Source organism: Brachionichthys hirsutus, chromosome 19, assembly GCF_040956055.1.
Source record: "Brachionichthys hirsutus isolate HB-005 chromosome 19, CSIRO-AGI_Bhir_v1, whole genome shotgun sequence".
NCBI lineage: Eukaryota > Metazoa > Chordata > Actinopteri > Lophiiformes > Brachionichthyidae > Brachionichthys > Brachionichthys hirsutus.
Window position 1 is genome coordinate 7605340 of NC_090915.1, and position 21731 is coordinate 7627070.

Genomic DNA, 21731 nt, shown 5'->3' on the forward strand with positions numbered 1-21731 from the left:
TTTCGTGTTTTCTAAGTTGGGTCCTGGAACTTTTCTGCGTGTCGTGCTCTCCAGCACAGATACTATGCAACACAAGTGAATTGATCGAATGAGTGTGAATGATTGTTGGAATGACCCCCCCCCCCCCTCTCCCCCAACCCTGCAGGCATGACCGGTTACAGACAATCATTGATCGTTGATGGCCGAGTTTGCCGTCTGTGTGTGTTTTGTGAATGTGTGATTGTGCACTATTCGGTCGTCACGCCTCAATCAGCTAAAAAAAAAAAAGCCCAACATTTCACAACTCAAAATGTTTGTATTTTTGACTCAGAGGATAGTTGAGAGATATTTAGCTCTGACATTTCTTCTCTTTTTTACTTTTGTTCTTACTTGCAGAGATGTTTTGGCTGAAAGCAAAGCGCTGAGTTCATTTCCACCCCGAGTCCCTGTCCCATTGTATTAAGTTATTTAAATCGCCAGGAGTGTTTTTTTCTTATCCATCTGAGATACTCGTTGTAGGTACGGATGCACACTGTCCATTTGAGAAAAACAATTCAAATGCATTTCTGAGACCTTCTAGAGTCTTGTGATGTCACACTCCTTTGCCTTAGTACTGTACTTAGAGCCTTTAGATATCACCTTTGGTCTACAGTGTTTAGATTCTTGAGTATGCGCCAACACTAAGGCCATTTGACTGTCACGTTTTATCTGACTGACTGAAAATAGTTTCTCTCAGGAACCTTTGGTTCTGTTCTGAACATGATTTACGCCCGTCTTACATCAGAGTAAAAGTAAAGCTTTTACTTCACAGGCGGTAGAATCTCGTAAAAGCCGTCTCTCTTCCTCTGCAGACCTTGACTGAAAGAAGGAAACAACTTTCCTGTTGGTTTGTCTTTTCTTCTTCTATCTACGAAACGTTTTTATAGCGACACGAGGAAAAAAATGCATGTTTGCCAACTGCTCCACAAATCCATTTCAAAGTTAATGTACAACTGTTGGTTTACGCCATTTGCCTCTTTTATATTAAAGTATGTGAAAACGACAGAACGAATTACTTCATTTGTGTTTAAATACAAAAGAGAGTGATTAAATGGATTTTATCATTCCATGCTATTCCCAGTTTACGCGGGTTCCCAGGCGACCACAGATTAAATGGTAAACGGACTGCACGTTTACACCTTCGCGGTGCTCGAAGCGCTTTACATGAGGCCTCACATCCACCCATTCACGTACACCATGCAAGGTGCTGTCAGACACACTGGGAGCAATTTGGGGTTCACTCCAACATGCAGACAGTCAGAGCTGGGATTCGAACCACTGGTTTACCGACCACTGGACGACCCACCCCACCAACTAAGCCCACTCTTATTCCAACTCAAGCAGCTCACATGTCAATACTGCTCCTGAACGATGTTATTAAGCCAACATTGACCACAGACAAGACGCCAGAACCAAACATGCAACTTAAGCTAAAATAAATCTAAAGTATGAAAAACGGCTGTGCGTCATTGTTAAGGGGACATTTTTGTTGAGCTATTTCTAGTGTTGAAATGAAAATAAATAAACAGATATATTTATCCAGCTGTCTTAAAAGAATGAAAGTGTGTCTTGGTTATTTGAAGAGTCAATAAAAAATGACGTAAACGTATTTCTGGTAAATATTTGTTGAATTGACAGGATGGGTTGAGACTGATCAGCTGATAAACAACCACGAGATGGCGGCATTTACCAAAAGTAGGTCACTTTACCATATAATCCCACAAATGACAAACTCAAAGAAAAAGTAGAACAAATGAATGTCTTATTGATGCATTTTAGTTTTCGTTTGTAGGACAGACAGCACCATCATCAGTAGAATAAGGTAATGCATATCGGAGCAGAATAAACTGCTGTAAGTGTCACTGGAAGCTAAGCTGCAGAAAATCTGTTCAGTGGCAGGAATAAATGCTGTTAGATGCGGGCCACTGGCTCACTTATCATATCAGATCAAGTGATGTCACTGTGATGAGGTCACTACGATATCAGTAAAAAAAAAAAAAAAAATCCCCCATACTTTACAGAGTTGATGAAAGTATAGAAAGAGATCCACATCTGTACCGGCTCGACCTGAAAGTGCAACCAGTTCCTCTTTTGTCAAAGATCAACCCCGGAACAAAAATGTATTAAATTCTATTGCCAATCTCCAGCTGTTGTTGGCAGAGGAAAATAGATTTTATTTCCTTCCATTACTTTGAACCACACATACACACTAAATGTCAATATTTACTAATGCAATATGAACTTCCTTTCATTTGTCCACTTCTTTTTTTATTACACCTGCATTCATAGATACATAATTAATGTCACAATGCATTTCTACTATTAATCTTTCTCTAGAGTCAGAGAAAGAAATACACATTTGCGTTTTGCAGTAAGACAAAAATAATCCTTCTGTTGGTCAGGCACACCGTCCTGCATGTCAGCACGCTGTCCTCCCTCAATGTCCACTCAGCTTTGGCTCTCAGAAGTCCTGCCAGCCCAACCCTGCAGTAATTTATCTGCTGCTCTGTTTCCTCCAACCGGTGGCACAACCACTTTGTTTCCTGCCCCTGCCCTGTGTTCTGCCCGCTGGTCAAACACACACACACACACACACACATACATGCAAATGAACATGAGAAATGCACACACACTTCTGCTTTTACACGACAACTTCCTGTCAATCTTTCTTTCCCACATGTTCTGCCCTCAGGCGTCGGGAGGTTAGGGCTGTGATCCTAATCCAGCCACGTCCCATTTTTTGTCAAGCGTCCCGGGCTGCAGTAAATTCTCAACCTCTGGAGTTCGTGTATGACAGGACGAACTCCGCTTGAATAAACTGAAATGTTCAGTTTGATGTCATTTGGTGAGGATGTTCAAACATTGGAACTTTTTCATCATCAGTCCTGAATTTATTTGGTTATTTTACTGAGATTAAATTAACTTTTTCTGTTTTCCTATAACATGTAATTTCTTGAACTGGGTTTAATGTCAATAGTCTTGTCACGTATGTTTCCCCCTATCTGGATGACCCGGTTTAATCGGTGATGGACAGCAAGATAATGATCAAAGAATTTACAATCAATCAAGAACCCATGTTATTTTAACAGCTCGGGTTATTTCATATGTTTGTGTTTGGATTGTGGATTTGGCAAAAGAAGAAATATATGAATATATGAATGCAAGAGCTCTGGCTCTGGAAAACACCACAAAGATATTTTCTGACACCTGTAGACACAACAGAGAAAATATTCATGATGAAAATAATTCATCATTATACATCACATCAGATAGGTAGATGTGAATCTGTTTGGGTAAAATGGTTTTATTTGTCGTTGGTCGGCAAATAACAAGGGAACCTAGAATGCAACCCTGAGGAACCCCAGTACAGTATCTTGTTGTTTACACTTATTCTTTTTAGCTTCCAATATATAATTGCTAAAAAAGGAAGTGAATTATAAAACATTTGGTCGAGAAAGAGATCTTAAAAAGGAATAAATCAATAAAAAAGAGTAGCTGACAGGACTTTGACCGATTGTCATAACAGAAGGTCAAAGCCCAGGAGAGGAAGGCTGAGGCTGCAGGAGGCCATTCAGGGAGGAAATGAGAAGAGGCTGTGGCCAAGAGAGAAACACGAAGTCAAGTGTATCTGTTGAATCACTGCGGGGATGAGTCGCAGCAAATAAACGTCCTCAGCTGGAGGGAGAATGTCGGCGAGGCGGCGGACATCCACCACGTTCAGGATATTTAAACGTGCCAACCCTTTTATTTTGTTTATAATGCGCATTTCTCGGGGGATCAACAAGTGCGCGCACGCGTAAATATCATTCATTGGCTTTTCACTGACGTGCGTCATGCGTGGTCAAGCGACGCTTCGCTCGTTATTTCACTGAAGGATTTCCTACATTCTTGCCTGATTTTGAACACACCACGCCTGCCTGGGAATTAGCAGAAATATTCACAACAATATTTACAGTTGACGCGCAGCCAGCTGCGTGAACTTTCCTTGGAGAGCTCGGGCGACCCTGTGCCTATTTAGGCTGCAGCTGTAATCCTGATTAGATATAATCACAATGAAACGTATATATATATATATTTTTAAAAAAAAACACTTAAAGCGCAGCGCTCCCCTGCGCGTCGTGTTCCCAACCCGCCGTGGTAAACCGGCACGTGTGCGTAAAACGACGCGTTGAGCAGAGCGCTAAACGTTGTTGACAACACTGACAACCGTGAAACACTTAACAAACACAGCGGGGCTCACATCTGCAGCGTGATGGGAGGTCTGATGGGATTGGATGTCGTAGAAATGGAGGAACGGAACCAGAAAACGAGAACAGTTTGACGCTTTTCTGGATCCAAAATGTCATCATTCTTCCAGTCAACAAAGTTGACCTGCTTGTGTTTGCATCTTCTACACGTCGCTCTGTTCTCTGCAGGCTGGCCTTGAAACAGGACCCTGCAGCAGATGAATGGAGGGGCGTAAGAGACGCATGCAGCTTAATTGCTGCAAGATGTAACCTCGCCTGCAGCCTACTATGGCCCACAAACACTCACACACATCCATGCACATGAAAGCAAGCTGGTGTACACAAAAAGCATGCAAACGCACAATCATACAGGCACACATGGCAGTAGAGGCGACACAAATTGTGTTAGGAAATTACAACGTGGCTGTGTCACGGCAGAGGTCCAAACATCAGACGCATTTATTCTGTTTGTTTGCTGGTGAAAAACAAATTATTTCTACAACAATGGTGCCCTTTGATAGAGGATGTTCAAAATTCCTCCTCCGTGAGACAAACCAAATCCAAACGGTTCAAAATCTGCAGGTTGTGTTTCATTATGCAACTTTGAGATCTCAGAACCTGAGTCTAATAGAAAAAAAAAATCTAGAATCAGCCTTTACTGGAACATTCATTCATTCTCTACGCTTTTTGCGCTTTGCGCGTCACGAGAATTGCTGGAGCCTATCCCACCTTGCTATGGGTGAGAGGCAGGTTACACCCCGAATGCGTCGCCGGCAATTCGCATAGGGCCACACAGAGACAAACAAATATTTACACACACACTCATACACTATGGGCAATTTGGAGTAACCAATTGACCTAAATTGCTTGTTTTTGGAGGTGGGAGGAAACCAGAGAACACGGAGAGAACCCACGAACACGAACAGACACACTCTGTACAGCTAGGACTCGAACCCGGGACTTTCTTGCTGTGAGGCGGCAGCGCTAAGTATTGTGAACAATACTTAAATGTGAACATTTAATTCAGTCAGAAGTAATAAAAGTATCTACCACCTTACAGGTCCATAAAGAATCAATTGGAAAAGGTGATTGTAACAGTGCGTCCTGGGAACACTCAAATCTAAAATCACAGAAAGATCACATAATAAAAAAAAAAATACACAAAATTAATTCTTGCTTTGGGCAGCAAACCAGGATGACTTAAAAGAACAGTCTTGGCTCAACGGATTGGGAGAAGTAGGGGTTCCACAAAACGAGGTTTGACAGCACAGTGCAGCTGTGCTGATGGCAGATATGAATTCTTCAATCCAGCGGTATTTCCCTACAACCCCGGCACCAGTTCTGGGCACGCTGATGCTTTTCACTGACATCACTGCGCTGACTGCAGATCTGCTGGCAGCAGTGACCTCGGCCACTCAGATACAGTTGCATGTGTTTCTAACTTTTCAAAAATGTTCCTGGTAACATTCCCAACATTTCCTGAAAATTTCATCGAGATCCATCCAGACCTTTTTGGGTTATCTTGCTAACACATGTTATGACCTCGCCTCGGCGGAGGTAATCATGTATTTATTATCTAGAGACAAGGGCAGCATGGTGGCACAATGGTTAGCGCTGTTGCCTCACAGTGGGAAGGTCACAGGTCCAAATCCAGCTTGGGGCCTTTCTGTAAGGAGGTTGCGTGCTGTCTCCGTGTCTCCGTGTCTCCGTGTCTCCGTGGGTTCTATCCGGCTTCATCCCACCTCCAAGAACGTACTGTAGGTCCAGGTCGTTATTGGAAATGAGAATTAATTCTTAACTTACCTGTTTAAATAAAGGTCAAAAAGAAAAAATGTTTAGGAAGCAATTTCAGGATAATATGGTCTTAAACACTTCCAAGTTCTGCACATGCGTAGATGATATTTAATAATCCATTATCATGTGCTGCAGCCCGGGTCAGAGCTGCTTCTTCCCTCTGTGTAGATGTGGGACATTTGGATGAGATCCTTCATCCAAAAGTGTTTTGGCCACAGATCTAAACCGCAGAGATGTTTACTCCTGCATCTGATTTAGCCCAGCGTGATTGCAGCACTATTGTCTGGGGGTGGGGTAATAGCAGGCCTTTGATCAGGATATTTACTTGTTTGTGTTTTACATTATGGCATCTTACAAATATGTTAACAGTCACGCCGACTCACTTGTGTCCCGGGGCACCTATACTCCTTAAACCAGTAATGTATAAGACATAATAATTGCACGATCACTTGTATACTGTGAGCAACATGTGCATGTAAACATTTGGTATGGAGCCATGTAACGGAAACCTGAACGGGAAAACATTTTGCACAATGTTAGATTAATTAGGAAGGTCAGGAAAGCAACTTCACTGGCCTAAGTGTTGTGCCGATGCGCCCATGACTGTTTGCAGGTCACGCCGTCTATCCTTCTTATTCCAAACAGGCTTTGTGAGCGTTTATATATCACTGAAGTGAACTGAAAAGGCTGAGACCTCGTGATTTAATTACCTTGCCCTGTTGCCGACGTTCCCACTCTAGGCCGGCCTTTCCAGTTGCAGTCCCTCTCATTTGCTTCGGCCTCCCCACATCAGGTTCTGATGAGCCTAACTGGAAACACGTGCTCCACGCTGGCTCCCCCCCGACAGATGGGACAATATCATATTATTAATGACAGAAAAGGAGAGATGGAGGGAGGGCAAAATCCTCCCTCCTCAAAGGGCTTGCTGGTCTTAAATAGCTCAACACTGAGCTGTTGTTGCTTCTGAGGAAGTTATTATAGGAAGGCGACACGTCTGTGTTTGCATATCCTTAAAATCCACCTTAGTACGCTGCAGGCTTAACTCCTTGTCGCTCCTCTAGGAGCCAATGGATGCTGGTCCCCGTTCACACGGATGAAAACGCATATTTTGGATGTGGACAACCTTTTTGGGTAGTTTTGGTCTGAAGCTGTTTTCAGTCTCCAAAGACATTTTAACAGTAGACTGATTCCAACTTTGTGGCTCCATGTTAAAATGTGAGATCCTTATAAAATGTTGCATTTCCTTTGATGAAGACGAACCTGGCAGGTCCAAATCGCTGCTCAACATCTGACTTGAAAGCTGCAAATCAAGAAACGGGCTGGACGAGATTGTTTAAACTCATCTCAAGCGTTAGGGCGCTTTTTATTTTGAGCTCTTACAACACGCTAATGCAAGTTGAGTAGTTACCCCCACTGCCCCACTGCCCCACTGCCCCACCCAGCAACGACGGCAGATTCAACGGCTGCAGCCACGGATCAGTGTGAGGATGAGGCGTTGGAATAAACCGACGAATCATTTCTCTTGAACCGAACGGGCAATTTTTCAGAAGCAACACAAGCTGAACGACAATTAGGTGGTCCACTGCTTTAATGGCTTTTTCATCCTGACACCCCCCCCCCCACACCGTCACTACTGATTCACTTCCTATCAAAGCGCCGGAAACAGCGCTAACGTGAGTCAAACCAGCATAAAACCACATATGTCTCTCTCTCTCTCTCACACACACACACACACACACACACACACATAATGCTACAGCATTCACAGGAAGGGGTCTCATAGTTTGCAGCCAAGTGACAAAGAATTTACAGGCGTGCTATTTGGACCCTGTAGACCCGAGAGAGAGCAAAAAGAGGCCTGACACTTGTCTATATGCGCCTCATTTAAAAAGGTGAGACGTGAGTGCGGTGTCTGGAGGAGGGGGTTAATTGTGCTCTTAAAAGAAGACTTCAAAGGGAGGCTGGTGGCGGGCCCGAGGGGAACGGGAGTGAGGCAGGATGAAGAGGAGGAGGATGAAGAGAAGATGCTGTAACTGGCGTTAGGGGCTTAGAGCGATAGCTGGGAAAGGGAAGACAACCTTCTTGAGAAAATGTCCATCCATTGCGGTTCATGGGATTTGCTGGAGCCTATCCCTAAGGGTGAGCGGTGGGGTACACCCTGGACACGTCACCAGGGCATCGCAGAGCCACACAGACAGACAACCACTCACGCACACACTCCTACCCGGAGAACCCGGCGGAAATCCACATGGACCCAGGGCACAGATAGGATTTGAACCCGGTACCTTCTTGCTGTGAGGTGACAGCGCTAACCACTACACCACTAATAATGAAAAGGAAAAGTATGTATGAGAGAGTTTCCTTGAACCGGGAAAGCTCAACCTGTCAAATGAAGGCTTTTGCTTTTTTTCACATTTAATAATAATCTTACAAAATAAAATTGGGCCTATTTCCATAAACGATAGAGGAGGGGTGGATCAGTGATCATGAAATTTACAATGAGTAAACTTTTTTTTTTTGCTGCTATTTAGCCTTGAACTGATTTTCCAGGCAGCTGAACAGACCCAGACAAGTCATGCATGAGCGTAACACAATAAAGCGAGCAGAATAACGAATCTTCCGGTTGATTAGCAGACACCGCTCCGTGTTATTACAAGCACAACGTCGCCGTCGGTTAAAGCGAAACATTAGTCATGTTAGAAACCTTAACCAATGGCTCACTGAAACTCTCTGACAGTAATAGCTGCTCTCGTGCTCTCTGACCCCCTGATTGGCTGTGTTAGATGTTAGCTCAATGTAGCAGAGATGATTGGACATTATCATTGTTCTAATTGGACCCGCTAACAGGCATCTGGGAAGCAGATGGGGGGCGAGCAGCTCTCAGACTAAACACTCCAGCGCTGGAGGAGACACGCTTCACATGCCACTCCTGTCGGGCAACATGCTCACATCTCCAATAACGTACCTTTTTAGCAACCTTTCTTTTTTTGGCCTGACACCCACTTATCCAGCAGGCATTGAACTAGGCCCATTAAAGATATTGTAAAGATTAGTGAAACACAAAGGAGAGCTGAATTAAATATAATGAGTTTTAACACATTTGACGCGTGACCACAAATGTTTTACGAATGCAAAGTGCATCCAGGTTTCCCACAGCAGATCTGAAATGGAAAACAAATGCATAAATCTTTCAAGAAATTTCAGCCACTCGTGCAATGCAAGCAAATGAGAACGTTCCCAGTCTTATGGTTGAAAAGCAAAAGATGTAGTTAATTCATGAAGATTCAACGTTCCCCCCACAGAGCATCGCGTGTTGGGAGTCGATCACACTGACATTTATCGCCAGCTGAACATTTCATTTCCGCACCACATCTCTCCATGTTGCCACATTGAACATTTTTCCTAGTGGTTTTCTAGACACGAATAAAAGTGGCGCCCGCTGCTTTTGAGACAATTGTCTTTGTGATTGTGACCTTCTAACCGCTGTGTTTTGTGGAACGGTAAAACATGGTGGCAGGTAGGAATTCAGGACCAAACTGAATCAAATGAGCTCAAAGAGGCGACGTTAAAATCCTGAGAAAATGTCTAACAGCCAACTTCAAGGCGTTGCTCATTTCCAGCGTGGATTTGTTTAACATTCAACGTTTTTCAGCGATTCATGGTCCATCCACGGGAGGACACCGGACCGTGATTGCTCTCCGTGTGGACAGACGGTTTTACAGCAGTTTTGTTGAGGAACCATAGCAACAACAAAAAAGTGACAATGAAAATATAATCTGCATCTGAATCAATTTGGCAGCATTTGTTTATTTTTTCTTCTTTTGAAATGATTTCATCACAGGTTAAATCTCAAGATAATTCCAGATCAGATTACGTAATAATAGGATTATTGACTATGTGCTCGACACCTGCTTTTAGACTGCACACACACACACACACACACGGATGCACAGTTCATATCCATGCTTACGTGACATATCATTGGCCTCTGTCTCCCTGCCCCGTCTGACAATAATTATAATGATTCATTTAGTTCTATGATACAGCAGACATTTTTCTTTGTGTGTGTCTTGGCCTGCAGGCCTGAGTGTCTCTAAGTGACGGGTCTTTAATTACAAGCACAAACAAGCGACACCACATACATATGTTCTGGTTTACTGTAATGAAGTAGACACCATTGTGAAAATGATGCTGTCATCACAAAAAGAATTACAGCGAAATATATATCAAGTTCTCCCTTCGTCCTTCCAGTGCCTCTCCCTCTGTAAGAAGCAATCACCGTTAGTATAAATTCAGTAATCCAATCTGCTGATGCTGCTTTGATGCTATGATGCTGCTGAGACAATGAATGTACTTACAGTACAGTAACAAATTAGACCTGGGCTTTCTGGCCCTCCGATCCACTCCTCATCAGGACCCTCCAGACCTTTAACCATGTGTTTCTGATCAGTTGAATTAATTACAGTTTATTTGGCTGAAGTAAATTTCTTAGGAAAAAAGCAACAACCACAAAACAGAAAAAACAAAGTGTCTTGCTCTCTGTCTCCGTCACTTGTTGGACGGGGACAGTGATCGTGCCAAATCTCCAGTGGAGACAGAAGTTGAATTACAAAGCAAACTCGGCCTGTCAGCATGAGCACGACGTGTGCCACATGTATGACCAGATAACACCAGGTGGTGGTGTGAGTCATGTCTCAGCCTTTGGACGTGTCTCATACAAACCGACGTCGGTGCCCGTTAGTAAACGGTTAATCAGGGACTAGATTTGGGCTAATGCTGGCTGATAGCATTTTTCCTGGAAGCTCTGCAATTTGTTTTCACAGCTGGACTTTTAAAAGATCTTTGTGTTGTTCAATACTCCCTCCGAATGTGTATCCTTAAAAGCTTGGTTTATCACACACCATCAGTTTTTACGCTGTTCCCTGGGACGGTTCCTTTTAGAGTGTTTAAACAACTATATTTTTGCTTTATTTATTTATTTTTTGTTCAGAATGGCAGAACAGACTTAAAGTCTGCACCAATTTTAATGTAGTTAATGATCAGAGATTCGAATTTGGTGCAGTAAAGTAATAGCAAGATCACCTTGAGGAACAGGAAGCAGTCTCCTCTTGATTTCACACTGGTGGTGGTGGATATGCCAGATGTGAGAAAGAGACGTATATAACTTTGGAAGGACATCTTGTTCTGCTGATTTAAAGGTGGAACAGATGAGCATGCTGGGAACTGGAGTTTTTGGTCAGTCTATGCTGAGAACAGCTTTATAAAATTAAGATTGTCACAACTATTTAAAGACCTTTAAGTTGCATTATTTTGTGGTTGTGGAAAAGATGCTAGATTTATGGCAATAATTGTAAACTTGTTATTGAAACTTTTATATTATCGTTAAGCCCACTATGAATTTCACATTTAAAGTTGATTGCATGCTTAATTCTGGAAAGTTTTACGGCGGACGCCCTTCCTGCCGCAACCCTCTGCATATATCCGGGGTTGGGACCGGCTCAAGGGAGACGCTGCCTGTGCTACGATAGCTTCTGCTAACCGTGCTGCCAGCTGTGGCGACCCCTGACAGACAAGCCGAGAGAAGAAGAAGACAAAGAAGAAATTATTTCTGGGTTATTTTACACCAAGTGTTTTTACCATCAAAATGATTTACATATGTTGGATTTCTCCTCTACTTTTTCTTTTTCTTTTTTTTTTGCTAAATCACTTTTCCAGCCACTGATGGGAAAAGAAACGGCAACGTGGTTTGAGGCAAGCATCCAACAAAAGACCTCTCGCTGTGACGCTCCTGTCACATCTGTTGCAAGCCATCTGAAAAAGGAGACAGAAGAGATATGCTGACATTTATGAAGGCAAACAGACAGACTGTGGGTCAACCTTTGCTAGCGGGCTGGAATGACCCACTGCCGGAGGTCCCACCATGTTGAAACAACTGTTAGTTGGTTTTAAAAACCTCCAGCCAAAGGTTCAGAAAGAAAAAGCAAAATCTAAGTGACTTGGTTGGCCATCTCCTTCCTCCTCTTGATGTTGTGACATCCTAATAAAAATGATATACCGGTAATTAAATGTATAAGAAAACGTAACATTTTAAAACAGATGTAGTTTTCTAGCATTTCCTTACATGATTTATGCAGTTGTTCTTTTGTTGTTGCTGTTTTTCTCATCATTTTCTCTTTTCTGGATTGTACTCACTTAAAGTTATGGTGAGTGAGAGTGCAATTTCACCTGCAGCCAATTTAAAGGCAAAAAAAATCCTGGTCGGGTCATGTAAGACATTTTGTAACATTCATTAATTCTTAAGTTATTGAGTGCAAATTGAATTTTTTTTTATCTCATTTTTCTAGTTTTTTTTTTTTTTAATATGAACAAATGCATTTCTGCTTTTTCACCAGACAGACGACTTCTTCTCTCATCTACTACATGTGCAGCCAAGCTAAACATGCGCTCGCTCTCAATGCTTGTGCATGGGGCGGCGAGATAGACTCGGGCAAGTAGGCGGTCCTGTCAGTGATCTCATGGCAGAGCAGAAGGGGACAGCGGCTGACTTTCAGGCCTTTTGCAGATGTAGATAAGATCAGTTTCATATGTAGGAATCGGCCGATGGCCAATCTCCTAAAATTAAGGAAAACGGTTCGATCGATTGATGCATGTTTATTAATTAGACTGGAGGCAGACTGTAGATAACAGACAATACCTTCCTTTTTGCCAGTTTAATGCACTGTTTTCCCACCTCTTACAGTTATTGCTGTGTGAGGTGAGAATAACAACATTAATACAACTGGAACATTTAACATGGATCTACCAGCTCAAGGAAGAAGAAATGATATGCAACAGTGAGTTGTGGGAGCTCCTTCCCCTCTGAGCAGAGGTGCACATCCAAAAACATTTTTCCTTTCATTCAAGCATCCAGAGATTCACACCTTCCACTCCTGCCTTGTGTAAGTGATGACTTTTCCTTTTACCTGCAAGTTTCCTGCACTATTATTTGGAAAGTCTTCATCCACTATTACACTTGGATACTAACTTATAGAGGTCATGGTAGTTCTCTGTGGGGTCTGTGGAGTGTCTTGTTCTGCAGAGTCTGTGGTTGACCTGTCCACGGCAGCAGCAGCAGGTGTTTAATGTGTGTCTCTAATGAGTCTCATTCTGTATGCTGCTCAGCTGTCTCAGCGTGTCACTCCTCATACCCCAGCTATAGACGCTAAGCTAATGCAGGCTTAGTGCCACCAGATGCTTGACAGATCACACCAAAGATGGACTCCTGACTGAGTCCATGTCCTGCCACATCCTAACAACATACAGCTCTCCATTATTGTTCTGTCGCTGTGGTTTACAAATTGGGGCACAAAGACCCACTGGGGTACTTGAGGTGGTTCCAGAGGGCCTCAAGCAAAAGGGAAATGACTGTTCGATTTTGATTGTGTGTGATTGTGTTTGTCATGCGCTTTTGTCATCAAAATTGTTTCTGTGTGTGAATGTGTTTCAGAGTCCCTGACTTGGAAAAAGTTTGGTTCCTGGTGCTAAACAAAGTTAAAAAAGAAAATATAAGAAGAACTCAAATGTGTTTTGGATGTTTGGCATTGTGACTGAAGCCTTCCTTCCTTCCATCCATCATAACCCGACTCCTGAATCTCTTGGACTGTTCATCTTTCTAAAATGGATTGCAAGATGTAAATATGGGCTGTATAAGAATCAATAAAGTCTGGTACTAATAAAGAATTCAATACCCCATATAGTTTTGTTGCTGTTCAATCCAGTGGTGTTGTGAGTTACCCAACTTTGCTGATGTAATACACACACGTGTGAACTCTCCTGTAAAAACACACATTTCTCTCTCTGGAAGCTCCCATGTTGCTTCATCATTCATCCAAACACACAAGAGCAACATTCAAAACCACTGATCAATCAAATGTAACGTGACGTGATTTTTTTGGTGGTGTATAAGTTTCCTGAACTTGCATTGCGGCTGTATTTGTTCATCCTTTTCTGATCTATTAGCCATTAATCATCTCTTGTGTACGCAGTTGGGTCGGCATACAGATCATCAAAGACACTTGTGTATCGCTGCCGCCTCATGAGGGAGTTGACTTCTCCTGCACAGAATGAAAAGTGTACAGAGAGGAGGGGAACCCGAGAAAGACCAAAAATATGCGCAGTTCAAAACATCTCCAGACACAAGCTGCACTGGTCGCTGCTTGAGAAAGAGCCTTTGCATGTCGCTACAGAATCAGCAATTAAATGAATCATGTATATGAATTGTTTGCATTAGAGCATTATCTGAAAGAGATAAGACAAGAATATCTCTGTCATCTTACTAGATACAACAAAAATGGAGCAATGAACTCTCAAAATGTGCAAAACGTCCAGCGTGAGATGGCAACATTAGTGGTTTGTGAAAGCACTTTTGGCTCATGCAACCCAGATGAATATGTCTTGAAAATCCACTTAGGGCTTCTTTGGATTTCACGGGGAAAGGAGCAAATCGTTTTTTTAAATACCTCCTTGAAACATGAGGAAACCTTGTAAAATAATCTGATGACTGATCTTTAAAGAGTTCCCACTACAGAGGCAAGTACTCAACAGGTTGATTCAAGTACATTTCAAGGACTTCAAAGTACTCTCAGGGTATTTTCATCTCAACACTATTTTGCATCTGCCCCACCTACAAACGAGCGTCTTCATCCTCTCTGGACGGATTCCCTTTTGCCTCGCTTTGTTCGCATGTCTAGACAGAATACATTTTGTGTGGCTTTCAGTAGGCTGTCTATTGTCTACCTGTATACTAGGCTATGGTTGGATGGCTTCACCACATCAGAGGGCTTTGTCTGAGGTTTGTTCTCTCATCAGAGACCAGACATAATTGCCTTTCAACTCCTGCTGCCCTCTCTTCTCCAGACAAATGAGGGGTGCAGGGGATTTGGAACATCTCTACATGCTGTGCATGTACGTGAATTCGCAATGAACCTAATAAGGCTTTAAAAAAAAAAAGCAGGTACACCGGTCACCTCTTTACTGAGCATGTGCAGAAAGGTCAGGAAAGGGGAGGGAGTCTTTGCCCCATTTAAACCTGATACTCGAAATAGGACCGCAGCGTATGGAACAGGAGAGGTATCTTGTTCAACGGTCAAAGCAATGCATGTTGGGAGTTGATAGAGCAACCTACGTCTCACTCTTTCCTGTGACCTCTCACCCTGAACTGACCATCACGAAAGCACGCTCGAATAATCGCGTGTGAATTCTTCTATCTGCGAGGGCGTAAGGGTGGAGCAGCAGGAAAAAGGAGATGCTGAAAGCGCTTTGTAAAATCTTCCACATGAAATGATGCCATGCTGCGGCGTCTAAAGTGGGATATTCTTCATGCTTGAAAGATCTGGGAGCATTTTGGCCAAACAACTCTCCAGCCATGCAAACACCTGGTCTCCATTTTACCTCCTGACTATTGTGGCAGCCGTTCCAAGTCAACGTCAGTTATTGTGAAACACGATGGATGGAGGGGATCAGACCCGAGTTAACATATTATAGCTCTGGATGTGTTTTTTTAAAGAGTAGAATTGCAATAATTAATAGTATGGAATAGATCAGAATCTAGATGTCTTCTGGTTCTGGATATTTGCTTGATAAAATCATGATCAGATGTCATTTGACCTCCTGAAGTAATGAGTACCGGGGACTCACCTCTCAGGACGAGTCCCCACAAGGACGCAATGAGTCACATATATTATCATTTACATATTGCAACATTAGTATTAAGGCACCTAATTCAACTATTTTTTTCAAATATCATTTTTGTTCACAAAATAAGATACATTTTTTTACATTCAGTTTATTTTGCTTCATTCATCAGCTATCTAGAAAGCACAAACATTGTACACAAAACAATCACGGTGTGTGTGTGTGTGTGTGTGTGTGTGCAGTAACCGCACGTCACTGCATCCCACACGATCCACTTGCTTAATTTATACTACCTAAATATCCCCCTTGTTATTACCAAACTAACAAGCTGCAAATTAAAGTATAAATAATAATTTGAATGAATAGTTACACCAGATATTACACTAGTTATTAGTGCATTACTATTGAACTATAGTGCACTTCACTAACATACGTTAATAAGGCAACATGTAAAGATGAAGGTAACTTGGAGCATAAGATTTACAAACTTAACAAGTGTGTTTCATCTGTTTGCTGTCAGACGACATGACTGCCTTGCACTTAACACGCCTTCTAATGAAGCAGTGTTTGATTGGTTCTGGAATTCATCCCGCCTTTTATGATGAACACTGATTGGTCACAGACCTACTCTGCTTTCAACCTCCAGCCTGCTGAAATAAATAAGAAAACCACACGAATCATCAGTCATCAAAGATAACTCTCTCTCTCTCTCTCTCTCTCTCTCTCTCTCTCTCATGCTGTATACATTTATTTAGGCTCTCTTTAACCTCACATTTTTGGTTGTCTCGAGATCATGATACTAAATTTTGGCACCAAATAAAGAGACAAATATGAAGATAAATGTCCTCATATGTTGTCATTATTTTTCTCAGAAACCACATCATGGTTTAAAAAAGAATACGTTTAAGATTTTTACATTCCTCAGGTCCCAATCACCCTCAAATTGGGATAGAAGAAATTAAAAATGCATGCCATGCAAGAGTTTGGGTTTCATTATGGTCATAAAATGTTCTCACATCAGTCTGTTGGAACATTGCAAATTATCACCGTGTGTTAGAGGACTCCAGATTTAAGAACAGAAAACCCACATAACATAATATATATAAAACTAATGTACATTACACATCCTCAAGTTTAACGAAATTGTAGATTATAACACAATACAAATAAATGTGCAAAGCAAAAAATGACCAGTTACCACAAAGTATTCAAAATCAGTTCAAGATGAAGTACATACGACTTGAAAACATGTATTTCTGTGAATGCTTTGGGAAATATTGTATAAGGTTCAAAAACAATATTTATAAGTATATGTATATAAATATTGAGTAATTTCCTAAATAATTGGATTGCCATAAAAAAGCAATCTACTGCATGAAGAGGAGAAGGGAATTTTTGTTTTGTTTAAATATTAGTGTAAGAAAAGGTGTCGGTTCCAAATGTGCATTTGCTTTAATCTCCCCTTTTGTTTCAAAAGAGGCTGGTGTAAACCTATATATTAATTAATTTAACCGTCTACTCGCTTTCTCTGAAACCAGAACTAATCCGCCTGTTGCATTATTCAGCCGGAACCAACACTCCCAGTACCAGCATCAATATTTCAGTGATGACCAGTGCACTTCTACCAAACAAGGTGATGACATGTGGATATTGGTAATGTGCAAAAAATACAAGTCAAAGGCTAATTTGCTTCATATTGTATATGGGTGACTATAAGAACATTTTAATTGTATTAATACATAGTATTTATCAACTGTTTTAACTTCTCCTATTAATACATTTATAATATTTGACCTGTGGTTTACAAATTATGTTCCAGATCCTCATTTTAAGAATCATCCATCAAACTCTCATCATTTGATCATCATTCTCATCATTATGCATTTACGCAACAATTGTTCAGCCAATGACAGTTTTATATTTAAAAACAGTGAATCTCCTGGTCAACCAATATCGAATGGCCCTAAGTAGAGCACGGACGTCGTCCAAGGCCGGCCCAGGTGACTGTCATTTGAAATCCATCAAGACACGGATGCCATCAGACTGTTCATTCTGTGAATATAAAGTAAATATCATGGATCCACCCCTTTTCAGGTACCTATAAATTCTTTCTTTCTTCCGTAGCCAATCCTCGACCAAGTTTTACGAGATTTGATAAAAAATTATGCGAAAACCAGGATCCACTTCAAAATATAAAAAGTTCTTTGCTACCAGGGGCACAACACCCCAACCAAGTTCAGTACAGACACAGGTCATTCAGTTGGTTAAGCATATGCAGTTTATTTTTTATACCTGTATATATTCTATATATCCAGATGCTTTGCTTAAATTCAGACTAAAGGACAATAGAGAAGGCCTTAAACAGAGAATACTGCAATTGTTAATATACCTGAAAAGAGCCCTTGTGTCAGAGTTTGTTTCCCAGTGGCGGCTGCTTATAAGTTCAGAGCCAAGTGATGGAAATGATCATCACTGTGGTGAAATGCTAATTGTTACCACGGCAAAGGCATCATGAGAATTAGCATTCGAGTGTCAATTGTGTTTAATGTTGAAACGTTTTGTGTCTCCTGCTTTGGCCACAATTAAATTACTTCCATGCAGGTAGAATAATAAAAATAATGACGCTATGGCAACTATATAGCTTGTAGGCAGTGGCTCAGTGGGAGCGTTGGCTGGTTGCCGGAGAGGGGCCAGTCTACTGCCAGTACACTGCCGAGGTGCCCTTGAGCAAGGCACCAACTGCGCGAGGCGTGCTGATCATGCATAGGCTGAAGACTCACATGTGAATGATCTGTTTAGTGGGGCCCCTCATTCTAGGGTGAAAACGTAATGTCGTTGTTGTGTGTGTTGTGTTCACCAATAAAAAGCTTTGTGTGACGACGTTACAGAATGTCTGGTTTAAGTTTTAAGATGGAAAATCAGTCGTAGAATTGGCGCCATCTGGTATGAGGAAATCACAGTTGAACGATTCAATAATTCACGCTTGCTTAATTAATTAAGCTGGCTGCTGACTTTGGACCTTGGTTAGACGTCAGTGTCATTTTACCCCAAAGTCACCGTCTCTAACGGCAGCACGGTGGCACAGTGAGTAGCGCTGTTGCCTCACAGCAAGAAGGTCACAGGTTCAGCTCCAACATGGGGCCTTTCTGTGAGGAGTTTGTATGTTCTTCTCTGCGTGGGTTCTCTCCGGGTTCTCCGGTTTCCTCCCACCACCAAAATCATGCAGCTTTGGTGAATTGATTATGCTAAATTGTCCGTAGGAGTGTGTGTGAGCGAATGATTGTCTATCTGTGTGGCCCAGCGATGAACTGGCGGCTTGTCCAGGGTGTTCCCCGCCTCTCACCTTCGCACGCGGCGACCAGCAGCAGACTACAGTTAGAAAGTGTAACTGCTGTAAACCAAATTGCCCTCCGAGGGACAAATCAATAAAAAGTATTTAGTATTTAGTTGTTGGTGGCATACTAATCTATCTGTCAGGGAGTTATGTCTTTCACAGATGCGAGGTTGGGTTTCTAGAAATCAAACCATGGCAGCACTTTCTCTCAAATGTATTAAATTAGCTCCGTTATGACTTCATATTGAGTCATGATTTTAGGCCAAAGATGTAAGAAACTATTCACGTTCACGTTAGATTTCTGGGGGCACTTATGAATAAAGAAGAGCGGCAGCTCTGCATCAGATCGCTTCCTGCGCTGTGTGGTTCCATTGGTAATGACATTTCATTCTTATTGAAGGATCAGACTACGCATTTCAAGAATTCATTCCGGAAAAATGGTTTGTGATGTCTGCATTTCGCAATCATCTGGATCATTATCCAGCCCAGAAAAAAAAAAAACAACAACTTGTGTGACTCATATGATGTTGCATAATTTACTTTCTACAAGGCAAACTATTTCTACAACAGCAACCAAGATATCCAAGATGTGACTATCCTAATGATGTGATGACTGAAAAATATTGCTTGAAGACAGTACCTTAATGGTTTTATTTATCTGCAGCTTTAAGAAACGTGTTTTTTATTATAAACCGTCCTTTAAATAAATCGGCATGAGAAGAACATAAAAAAAAGCTGCGGTGTGTGAATCATAAATAGACAAAGCAGCAGTCGTATTGCTCGGCATCACCCAGGAACATCTTTGTTTATGTGATATGAAAGTCGTGTCTCTTCTCTCAGGAGTTTGGCGTGGTTTCCGAGGCAGCGTGACAAGGAAGCGTTTGCTTGTGCTTCTCTTATTGCTGCAGCTATCATGCTAAACTGGGCTGGTTCTCATTTCAAGTGCAGGCAGCCATTTTCATTGGAATGATGTAATTAATGTCAGGAGGGCAACAAAACAAATCTTTAAAAGTCCGTCCTGATAAATTCAAATCGAATATACTATTCATGCTTTGAATTTGAAAGAACATATCAGAATAATTAAGGCTTACTGAGAACAATCCATTCAGCACCTTTATCATAAATGCAGTGTACAGTATCTGCACATTTGTTGTAAGACCTCCTTTTCGTCTATAAGTGCTTTAATGTGTCTGTAATTTAAGTTAACTGCCAGGGCCATTTCTGCAAAGCTGGTTTGAGGACAATAATGCATTCAAAGCCACCAGCTCAACCGCAATGAAACAATTAGAATCACTGAGGCGAACTCGTGGTTCTCCTTCCAGGCATGAGCAATCAAGACTTATCCAAGGCATGACCAAAGGAGTCAGAGGGGACCCGTGTCAACTCATCTTGGATGGAATCTGCAAAGCGGCTCATGTTTGCTGATCTAAAGTTTGCAGCATTCTTTGGGGATAGGTGAAGAGGCTTCTTGTACCAACTTCTGATCTCATTTAGTTAAGGTGAAACGTTCAGACCCGGTTTGCAAAGACAGTTTTATATCAAATCCTATGATGCCAAAACCTACGAGGCAATGATGTTAACTTTTTTTAAAATATTTTTGTGATTTATGAAAAAGCAACACTTTAATTACAGTGAGTCACATTTCTGCATATTTTTTAAACTTTATTATGAATTGTGTCAAGAAGTGTTTTCATTCTTGCGAATAGAAAGTGTTGAATGTTGTTGAAAAGTGTCCTAAGTTTAAACATTTAATGTCAGTCTTCCCCGGTGAAGAGACATCCGCAGCCCGCTTGAGCATTTTAAGTGCAAAAGGCAGAATATTTCAGCTCCTCCTCTACATCAAACAAACTGTTTTCTGGTGGGATGAAACATTTTTTTCTCCTCACAGAAGGCTGATTTCCAACATCTGAGTGTGGTTAGAGCTGCTGCACAGAACAACAAGAGCGTGAGGTTAGGCAATGAAGAGCTCGGTCAGTAATTTATCTTTAACTGATAATTAGCTCAAAAGTCAAACATGATTATTATTACAGCAAAGTAATTAATACACATTTAGTAGATTTCAGCGCAAAAATAAAAAAAGAAGCGTCACTCATTTCCAGTCTGCTTGTGTTTGTACGTGTGTGTGAGTGTGTGTGTGTCGTCATTCTACACCCAAATTCAGGCCACAGACCCATTGACCTGATGTATCTGTCTCTATTTTCCTCTCACTATATCCAAAAGACTCACATGAAAAATATTCAAGACAGAAGGCCTGCACTGAAAAGTTGTTTTCATTGATTCATCTGCTATTTTTATTGATTAGTAAATTAGATATTAGAAGAAGAAAAAAATCTATCTATGGGCTTAATTATTGGACTAGTAATGTCCAATAATGAAGCGGTCCCGAACATTTTTCTTGCCACGGACCGGTTTCATGCCGGTTCATAAAACCTGATCGGGACATCCTTAGATTTAAGTTTGAATCCTGGTATTGTCTTAGAAATGGTAGATAATATTAAATGAGACAACATTTACGCCCAAGTCCATCTAAAAAGTGGAAGTAATATTTTGTTCTCCACCTGACACGATTAAACTGAAGACGTTGAGCGGTAGCAGAGGACCGTACCAACTGTAGTAGTTCTTATAAAAGAATAGTCCTGTAAAGTGACTAAAATACTGAGTATTAACTGTACTGAATAATGCACTGT